The 10934-nt window shown below is 36.6% G+C and overlaps 1 long non-coding RNA gene across 1 annotated transcript in view; it reads left to right on the top strand.

Annotated features, from left to right (window-relative positions):
- The first annotated feature begins 667 nt into the window (after positions 1 to 667).
- LOC134808281 (uncharacterized) overlaps positions 668 to 10934 on the top strand; it is a 229124-nt gene continuing 218857 nt past the window's right edge. Inside the window, exon 1 of the long non-coding RNA XR_010150899.1 lies at positions 668 to 852. This is a non-coding gene — a long non-coding RNA (uncharacterized LOC134808281). The remainder of the gene's footprint in view (positions 853 to 10934) is intronic.

The following is a 10934-nucleotide window of genomic DNA, read 5'->3' as shown; positions in this document are numbered from 1 at the left end:
TGTAATTTATCTTTCAATGGTAGGATAATTTTCTTTTGGTCTTCAATTTTATTTGGTTTAATTTGGGATACTTTAAAAGTGGGTCATATAAGTGTTTTCAATTTCTTAATATCTTGGGAGATTAATAATGGGAGAGAGTTTATATTCAAATTTGAGGACTCTTACTGCTGTCATTTTATTATTGGAGTACCTTTGATCTCATTGCAGAACCTCTGCTGGCTGTTAGTTAATGTGGCGGGAAGTAATTCGGAATTAGAAATAGAATAGCAAGTGAAGGTTAGGATTTGAATAATAGAGTGGTCCTAGAAGTTTCAACTATTGCATGACTTTGATCCATTTCAGAACATTTTGGAGGCAAAATCTATTCTTAGCTGACCCAATAAATTCCTAAATGAGGCAGTAGTTGCTGCTGTAGAGTAGTCTTTTGAAAATGGAGTTGATCTGTCCTGATATTGTGCGAACACCTTTTGGGGGTTAACTCCATTTGTAGTTTTTCACTGGCTTGACGGTTACTCCAATGGCTTTAGGGAATGAAAGCCTGAGTAAGGTTGAGTGTGGGAACATTTGTTCTCCTTTTCTCACATTTCCTTCAATGTGGACGGACATCCATTAGTGCAACACTCTTGGCTGCTTGTTTCCTACTTCCTCCAGGTGCTGGTGGGCTGATTTCTAATTCATTTGACAGAGGAATGAGCTGTTCCAGCTCCGTCCCTTCCTCTCGCCCTTTTCTCCTGAGCAAGCTACCTGCAGAAAGCTTGATTTGAAGTATGATTCTTTGTGTTCTCAGTTTGTCAGCAATAGCCATCTCTGGGAGGCCCTGAGGATGTTCAGCACCACCTGTCCAGTTCTGAGGTTTGATCATAATGTGGATGGTTATCCCTGTCCTGTTTCTCTTCTGTCTCTTAAGTGACTTGGAATTCAGGAAGGGAGAGAAAGGTGCAATTTGTAAGTCTTTTTAAACTCCAAAAGATCCCCTATCCATTAAGAAAGGAATGAGAGAGTAGGCAATAGAAAACTCCATCCCACTGCTAGAATTGAATCCGTTTCTGAATGTTTTGCTCCAGGTAGTTTTTGGTTTCTGAGCTGAGGTGGTCTACACCATGGTGGTCCACATAGGGTAGTCCTACTACCGTAGCTGGCCACTGAGGATTTTAACTTATCTTGACTGCAGGTGACAAAATGTCCTTTTCCTTTTAAGTAAGCTGAGGAGAAGTTAGACCTTTCTTTTTTCCCCCAGAGCAACTTTTACTAAGGGGAGACATTTCTGACTCTAATAAAAAAGAAATTGATGTTTAGCCAAAATTTAATTTGGCTGCTACAGGCTCCTTTACTCACTTCACTCTTTTTCTTATAAGGAAATGGACTCTACAGAAAACAGCTGAAACTTCCAGTCTTTTAGATTTAGATTGGTACTATTTCTTGACCAGGTGGAGTTTAAAAATCCTTATAAAACCAGGTTCTTTCTCTTCTGTTTTGTCAATTAACTTTTATTTATAATTGACACAAAATAATTATATGTACATATAGATTACAGTGTGATGTTTCAATCATGTATACATTGTATAATGATAAAATCCTGCTTCCCTGTCTTCTATAATTGGAATAAGAGCAGCTATGGAGACATGCATAGTACTTTAGTCAAGGGGGATGGTTTTCCAATATTCTGTCAGTACAGGCATGATTCACACCACAGATAAAGATCCTTCCTTCATACTAGGCTGCCTGCCCTTCATAAATAGTCTGTACACGTCTCCATGGTGCCAGGTTTCTGAGCTGTGTGTCCTGAAACAGCGGGCTACTTCAGTTTCCCATCTTCCTTTCCTCATTTAAGCCAAAAACCAGGCCAAATCACACCCTGAGGATAATGAGCAAACACCCAATTATGTCCTCCATGGCAGAGATTCTGCTATTTAGAAGATGGAGGAAGTGTTTGGCTCTAATCTGTTCCCTCTGGGAACTGTTCTGATTTTCTAGAGGATTGGAAAACACCTCCCTATAGCAGTTATTTCAGAGAAGTTCTCTGGCTCACTATCCGTTTCTTTCATCATACCATATTGTCTAGTAAAATCTGAAAACGCCTCTTTATATATTTCTCCTGCTGAGTGACATACACAGAGATGTTCGCTGCAGTAGATCCCATCAATAGAGTAGTGTCAGGATATAAGCCTACGTTGCTTTAAGATGTTCCCTAACAATATGATGCTCTACAAGTATCTTAAATATACAGACCATAGTTTTAGAAGAAGGTCCCAAGTATACCAACTTTGCCTTTAGCCAGCTGGTGACTTTGGGCAGTCACTAAACAACTTCAAACTTCAGTTTCCTAATATGTTAAAAAAAGACAATAGATATCCACTTGAATACGTGATGTTAAAGTAATATGATAGATGTAAAAGTGATTGAAAAGTTGAAGGGATTTTTGGAATATTAGGCATCCGAAATGTCGGATGACCACAACCAGGGAAAAGTAAGGCACTTGATAATGAGTGTTTGGTTAATGTGCATTTTATGAATCTCCCATTGTATTGAGTGAGGCACTGGGGACACAGAAGTTACTCTAAAATACCTCTCAATGTGATTATCACATTGTGAATAGTGAAAGGATTGTTTTTAGACTCAGCTTTCAACAGGATCCAGTATATCTTTCTGAAGCTGGAGTGGCCTTCAGATAAAACTTTTAAAAAATGTTGATAGTGAGTTAAAACAGTCAAAACCATGTGTTTATTTTGCTCAGTCTTTGATTCTTCACAGCTGGGCACTGCTTTGACTCTCCTTCCATACAGGGAAAAGACTCATGGGGGCCTGTAATAGGCCTTTACCTAGACCGGTGTTTCTCAAGTTGTTAAAATGAAGATTCTAATTCAGTGTGTAAGGATCGGGGCCCAAGATACTGCATTTCCAGCAAGCTCCCACGTGATGCTGAAGTTGTTAGGTTACGGACCTCACTTTGAATAACAAGGCAATGCTATGACAAGAGATAGGAAGGGAAGTTAGCTGTCTTTCTAAGAAGGTCGTAAAAGGAGAAAGAAAAAGGGAAACTACTCTTTTACTCAAAACATACATTGGAATTAATGAGTTTCCAGTAGGGAAAAACAGTGCTGTGTTTACAGCCTAGCACCTCTAGCTTGAAAAGCATCATAGCTGTGTAGAATACTTCATGAAATTCATGGGAAAACATATTCGCTGATCATATTTTAAGAATTCTTTGTAAAGCTTAACAGCTAAAAAGAGTTAAACAAATATGGTGCACATTCTTTTGCCCATTGGTGTCAATTAATTGGTTTACAGGAAGAGTTGCCTCTCAATATTATTATCATTGTTATAGTCAATATCTCCATCATGAAAAACATCTTTTTAGAGTATATCATTAACTGGTTCCATTCTGTATCCTATCCAAAGTCTATCAAATAATTTGTGCCATATAGCCCACATTGGGATATCAGCCTTGCCTGGGTAAATAAAAATATTCAACCCATTAGAGACAGTTTCTGTCTCGTATGCAAGAAACTAGTATGAGAATCAAGAATCAAATAAAATATTTATTAGAGTGTTTTTTTCTTCTTTGATGTTAAGTAGGGAAAAGCTGATAGGATTAGAACACCCATTAGCTTTCAGTACTTTCGGTATTCCTTCCATATTTTTCAAGATCATAATCAATGATGAATCTGATGTGATGACCATCAGGAACAAGAACAAAGTGCCCCAGTATTGAAACCCCCCTCTTTTTATAATAAAAATGTTCACAATAGGATCTCATTAAATTAAGTTAATTGAGGTTGGGTGAATCTGAATGAATGTGAAATATGAATTAATGGCAGAGTTTAAAAACATATTACCTTCAAATATCTATAATAACTAAAATGAGGCTCAAAGAGGACATTTTAATGAATAAATAAGAATACAATAATCAGCTAATCACTTGATATGATAAATAGATGCTTCTGAAGTGTTTTAGGGTATTGGAAATTTGTTTTTCAAAGTCAAACTATTTTATTACTTTCTTTTCACCATTAACATGTATGTTGGCATTTTAAGTTCAACCAACCAAGCAAACAAGAAGAAAAAAATCCTAGTCGTCCTTTAGAATATACCACATGATGGAGCTAGAAATAATGAAGTTTTACTGACATTGCTGTTTGCTTTTCTGTTTAGCTCAAGTTCTTTCAGGTCCTAGGCCCATGAGCACATGCTTTCATTTTATTTTGAACAAGTCAGGAGGTCGTTTTTAGGTGGCATAAGAATATGCATGGTCCACCTTTCTGCCACTTAACATATATAAATTTTCCTTGCGTTCCTAGTTTTCCAGTGTTGTTTTGAAGCAGGCGATGGTATGCTCCCAGATGCTTGCATTCTGAGGTTCTTGTCTATAGGTGGAGCCGCCTATCTGGGGTTTGATGAAAACTCTTTCACTGATGATTCTATTTTCACATTTTTAAAAATAATCTCCCAATTAACTGCTTCAATATGTTTATGAAATTTCTAACCTGATAATACCAACAGGCGTAACATTTGGTGGAGATATTTTGATGTGAGCGGAGCTGGTAGTGGTAATACAGCAATAATTGCCGGCTCATTTACGGACTATTTAGGTCGTGCAGTGAGCCAGATGAGAACAGCTAATGAGCACAGCTTCTTGCTGTAATTAGTCGAACAGTGGTGGCTCACAGATGATTTACAGTTTGCAAAAAAAATCTGTGTATTTACTGAAGTGCTTATGTATTCTGTAAAGTTGTGACAAAGTAACAACTTGGGGATGTTGTGCTTTCTGCTCCCACATATTCTTCAGAGAGATTAAACAATAATGCTATCAGCACCCACAGCTTTGGCGGCGAGTGGCGCAAGTGACAGGCGGCTTTAGGTTTTCTCTTGGCTTGTTTCTCACCCAGGGTTTCTTTCATGTTCCCACAGTTTCTTTCACATGCCTCTTTAACAATGTGGTAGGTACAACGAAGGATCTCTACAGCTTTTTCATCGTGCTTGCCATAGAGTGCGATTGTTGGGGCTGTTATGGCTCTTCTTTGGTAGTCAGATTTTAAAAACTCCAAGCAGCTGGGTAAGCATCTCAAATAGCTGCTGAACATAGTGCCCTGTCTTTAAAAGGTCCATTCTATGTTTCTGGAGAAGACTGAGGTCAGAAAGCTATCCCATATCAAATAGAAAGTGGACCAATTATTGCAGATTTGGAGGGGGGTTCTCAATTTGGAAAGCATTTTGTTAAGGAAAAAATTGGTCTGGGGTTGCCCTTGGTTTTGGAATTACGCCAGAGGCATGACTTTAAATCTCTGTGATTGATTAGCTTAAATGCTCTCAAGGAAAGACAGTACTGCCCTTTCTCTTTACAATCTTCGTATTTCTCCTTAATTTCTTTTCTTGCAATCAGGTGTTATTTTTATTCTGCTCTTGGAAGAAGTAACTTATTAATATATTTGGTTAAACTTAAATGTTGCCAGCCTGCATGGTAACCACACTCTGACCACTATGGCTGCCAGAACTCAGTCTTTTTAAAAAATTGTTTTAGAGACAAGGTCTCGCTTTGTTGCCTAGGCTGGAGGGCAAGTGGCACAATCATAGCTCACTACAGCCTTGAACTCCTGGGCTTGAGCAGCCTCCAGGACTACAAGCACACACCACCGCTCCTGGCTTAATTTTTCTATTTTTTTTTTTTTTCCCAGAAATGAGGGGGCGGGTCTCACTTTGTTACCCAGGCTAGTCTTGAACTCCTGGACTCAAACAGTCCTCACACCTTAGCCTTCTGAGTGGTAAGGATTACAGGCATGAGCCACTGCACCTGGCTCGATTGTGTGTCCTGAAATCTCATTGAAAACAGGTTTTCTTTGTGAATATATCTGATGAGCACTCCAGCAAGAAAAAGCAATGAGAGGGGATGAGAATCTCTTAGGGTATCTTTGAATGATTGAATGATGAATAGAATTCATATATTTTGCCCTGACTTAGATTTGTATTTATAGTAAGTGAGAAGTGTGTAAGCAGAGGGGTTCTAAACTTATTTGAAACTGGTAAATAGCATTTAAAGACAAAAACATGGACCGAAGAAGTATATGAGGAAGTAATAATGTTTATTGTCAAGATTAGGCAGAATTAGGAGTAAGGAACTCAGCATGATGACTACTGGGCCTCTGTTTCTCCAATGTGAGAAAATGGGACTGTCTTACTAACACAACAGGCAACAGAATCAGTTTCATTCTTATTGTTCTTCTACTCTTACACAATTTGCCATCTTTATATCTTTCCTTAGTTGCTTCCATTAATCTCTATTAGTGAATCAACAATGAAAAAAAATCCATCCTGACACCATATTCCATATACTTTTTTAAAAATAAGTACTAACTGATAGCCAACTCAGGGCAAGTTCATTCTGGAAAGTTTATAAAACATACAATGGTTTGGGTGTAGCCAAAAAGTCAAAAGGACATTAACACTTTTTTTTGTTGATGAGAAACTGTCAAGTCCTCCTTTTCTAGAAATGTGGTTATTTTGACGGCCTAATGGCATTTACTTATACATAAAGGAAGCTCTCTGCCTCACTCTGCCCATGGTAATTCACTCAGCAAACCAGACACTTTATATCCTTCAGGAGGGGAAAAAAAGGAATAATGCCTTGAAATTAAGTAGCTCAAGAGAGATCTGACCAAATTCTTAGCAGAAACATGGCACAGCAAACAATACTCTAAACTTCAGGCCATGGAAATGATACGCTGTGAGCAGGGAAAGCCTCGCTTTCTTAATCTGTAAAATACAGACAATACTAGGTACTGTGAGAAGTTAGGGAAGATGGAGTACCTAGCATAGTGCCTGGCATTTAGTAGATATTCAATTAAAAAGTAGCTATTACTGTCATTAGTAATAATTTTTATTACAGATGTAACTTGTTAGAAAAGCTAGTCACTCTCAGAAAGTTGCCCAAATATACTTATATGACAATTATGCTCATTTAAGAGGTATTAAATGTCCTTTGAAATAGGTTATTAAACAAAATGCATGTGGACATAAGGTACACCATTAGAAAGACACGTTACTTGATGGCCTCTAAGTAAGGAGAAATGTGATTCACACCACAGAGACTATCTACAACTAATAATAATAATAAAAATATTTAGGCAAATTTTCTACTACGCTAACGTTTCGGCAATTTTTTCCTTTACTTTAGTCTTTTATGACATTTTACCTTAGAAATAAGTGTTAAACTTAACACTATTCTTTTAAAAGGAAGCATGCTATAGCTAACTTCCAACTATTTATCATCTATATGCTTGTCTTTTCGACTTCTCTACTGACTGGATGCATATTTGTATCGTTACCTAGAAAATATAGTATCAAGATTCTATTGCTCCAGTTAAGAATTGTTGAACAAGTCTGGGGAAAATTTGACACTAGAGAGAATTTTTTCCTTTTGATTTATGACAATGCTGAAACATACGCTTGGTTATGAATCTTCATGGCAGTTACTTACTGGGATTAAACTTCACATATGAACATCTATGAGCAAATCCCCTTGGACATTCTCAATGTTGTGAAACGCAAAAGTTATTTTTCTTCACGTGGATCTTCTAAGAGTCTGTGAGGCTATTGTGTAATCATCTTAAGCTAGATGACGAAATGACACACACACACCCCTAAACAAAACACAGTAAGACATAGTTATGGCACCTTCGAAAGTTAATTGAACTTACAGGATATGAGACTAAAAGTCTATTATGAAAAAAAATTATGAACCTTTACATGGCTAGGATTTTAAAAAATTATCTCAAGGAGGTAGTTTTAAAATGCTTGTCAGTGACCATAGAATATTTAATTTATATGAGAGGTAACGTAGTGAAAAAAATGGTGGAAGTAAAATATACAAAAAATACTTATCTGAAATTGTTATCAAAGAAATTTTAAAAGTAAGGTGCCATTTTGTACTTATAAAATTGTCAGAAACTTAAGAGGATGTATATTAACTGATATAAATATGTAGAAAAGGATACTTGCATACTTATTTTTACAGCAGTGTTAAAATGTAGTTGATGTACACTACTGCACATATTTTAAGTATATAACTTGATGAGTTATGACATACCTGTCATACCTGTGAAACCATTGCCATACCAAGATAACGAACATATCCATCATCCCCAAGAGTTTCCTTGCGCCCCTTTGTAATTGATCCATCTCTCCTTCTCCCCAGGCAATTAGTGATCTGCTTTCTGTCACCATAAATTAGGTAACATTTTCTGGAATTTTCTATAAATATAATCAAAAAGTAGGTAGCTGTGTATTGTCTTGCTCCGATCACTCAGCATAATTATTTTAAGATTCATCCATGTTGGATGTATGAATAGTTTTTTCTTTTTTACTTCCATGGTATGGCTATAACACAATTTGTTTACCACCTGATGATGGCCATTTGGGGTTTTTTTAGACTTTTTAGTTTTTGAGGGGGTAGCTATATAAAGCTGCTTTGAATGTTAGTGTACAAATCTTTATGTGGATATATGTTTTCATTTCCTGGGTAAATATATTAGAGTTGGGCTGGGCGTGGTGGCTCATGCCTGTAATCCCAGCACTTTGGAAGGCTGAGGCAGGCAGATTGCCTGAGATCAGGAGTTCGAGACCAGCCTGGCCAACATGGCGAAACCCCGTCTCTACTAAAAATACAAAAATTAGCCAGGCATGGTGGCGAGTGCCTGGTATCTCAGTTACTTGGGAGGCTGAGGCAGAAGAATCGCTTGAACCTGGGAGGTGGAGGTTGCAGTGACCCAACATGGTACCACTGCACTCCAGCCTGGGCGACAGACTGTTTAAAAAAAAAAAAAAGTTGAAGTTGAATGGAAAGGTCATAGTGTAGGTATATGTTTAACTTTTGAAGACTGTCAGGCTGTTTTCCAAAGTAAGACTTTTTAGCAGTATATTAGAGTTCCAGATGCTCCACCTCCATGCTAGCACTTGGTATGATTATTTGGAGTTTTAAAAATTTTTTCTATTTTTAATTTTATGTATTATAATAGGTATGTGATGGCATCTCACTGTGGTTTCATTTTACGTAAGTTCTCCAACTGTGTTATCATTATCAAAATTAAGTATTCTAAGTCCTTTCCATTTCCACATATATTTTAGAATCAGCTTAATAATTCTTATCAAAAAACCCAAAGGGATTTTTATTAGAATGAGATTAAATCCATAGATCAATTTGTGAAGAATTAAAATCTTGGCAACATAGTGTATCTCTCCATATATTTAGGTCTCTTTAATTTCTCTCATCAATGTTTTCTACTTTTCAGCATATAGGTCTTGTACATATTTGGTGAAATATATCTCTAATAATTTTACATTTTTGGTGGCATTATACATGATTTTTTTAGATTGATTTAATTTTAATTTCCAATTGCATTTTGTTGTTATATAGAAATACAATTAATTTTTCTTTATTTATCTTGCATCTTGAATTCCTTTAAATTTACTATTAGTTGTCACATTTGGGACAGGTTTCTTAGGTCTTTCTACATAGACAATAATGCTGTCTGAAAATAAATATGGTTTTATTTATACCTTTCCAGTCTATATTTAATCTCTCATTGCATTGTTTAGGAACTTCAAGACCATGTATATTAGAAGTCATATGAGCAGACATTTCTATCTCATGCCTTATTTTAGGGAGAAAACAGTCAGTTTTTCTCCATGAAATATAAAGTTAGCTGAAGCTTTTTATGTGTATGCCCTTATCAGGTGGATGAAATTTCTATTGCTACCTAGTTTGCTGAGAGTTTTGGTAATGAGTGGATGTTGGATTTTATCATATGCTTTTTGTGCTTCTATTGAGAGGATCATTTGAGTTTTTTTAGTCTGTTAATTTTATTAATTACATTGATTGATTTTGATTGTTAAATCAGTCTTGAATTTCTGAAATAAATTCTACTTGGTTACAATGTATTACTCTTTTTTTAGCATAGTTAGATTTGATTTGCTAATATTTGAAGGACTTTTGCATCTATGTTCATGAGGGATAATGGTCTGTCATTTTCTTCTTTTATAATGCCATCTGGTTTTGCAATTGATTCAGGACAGGCAAGCCTCAAAATTGGGGCATACCCTGGAAGGATTCTTGGCTTTGCCCAGGAAAGAATTCAAAGGTGAGCTGGTGGTTTTAGACAGCAATCTTTTATTGCACAGTACTGCTCCTTGTGGAACAGGGTTAACTCATAGACAGTGTGCCCAAAATGGGCAACTATGGGCTCCTGGCAACTGTATTTATACATACTTATTCCAAATTTCAATTACATGCAAATTAAAGGGCGAGTTATTTAGAACTTTCTAGGAAAGGAGTGGTGACTTCTGGGTCATTGCCATGGCATTTGTAAACTGTCATCGTGCTGGTGGGAGTGTCTTACGCTAATGAGCATTGAGGGTGGCTGGAGATAACCTTCATCACCATCTGCTGGTTGCCCATTTTAAAATGAGATTATTAGTTTATTTGCTGTTGAGTGGAGTTCCTTGTATATTCTACAGCTCTTGTCAGATGTATAGTTTGAAAATATTTTCTCCCATTCTACAGGTTGTCTCTTTAGTCTGTTGATTGATTTGTTTGCTCTGCAGAAGCTTTGTAGTTTGATGTAATCTCATTTGTCTATTTTTGGTTTTGTTGCCTGTGCTTTTGAAGTCTTACCCATGAAATCTTTGCCTAGGCTGATGTCCCGATGCATTCTCCTATGTTTTCTTCTAGTTTTTTATAGTTTCAGGTCTTACATTTAAGTCTTTAATCCATTTTGAGTTGACTTTATGTATGGTGAGGTGTAGTGGTCCAGTTTTTTCTTCTGCATACAGATATTCAGTTTCTCTAGCACCATTTATTGAAGAGTGTGTCCTTTCCCTAGTGTACGTTCTTGGCATCTTTGCCAAAAATCAGTTGAATATAAATACATGGATCTATTTCTGGG

The sequence above is a fragment of the Pan troglodytes genome, chromosome 15 (assembly GCF_028858775.2).
Source record: "Pan troglodytes isolate AG18354 chromosome 15, NHGRI_mPanTro3-v2.0_pri, whole genome shotgun sequence".
Taxonomy (NCBI): domain Eukaryota; kingdom Metazoa; phylum Chordata; class Mammalia; order Primates; family Hominidae; genus Pan; species Pan troglodytes.
This window is presented reverse-complemented; position numbering and strand designations above follow the sequence as displayed.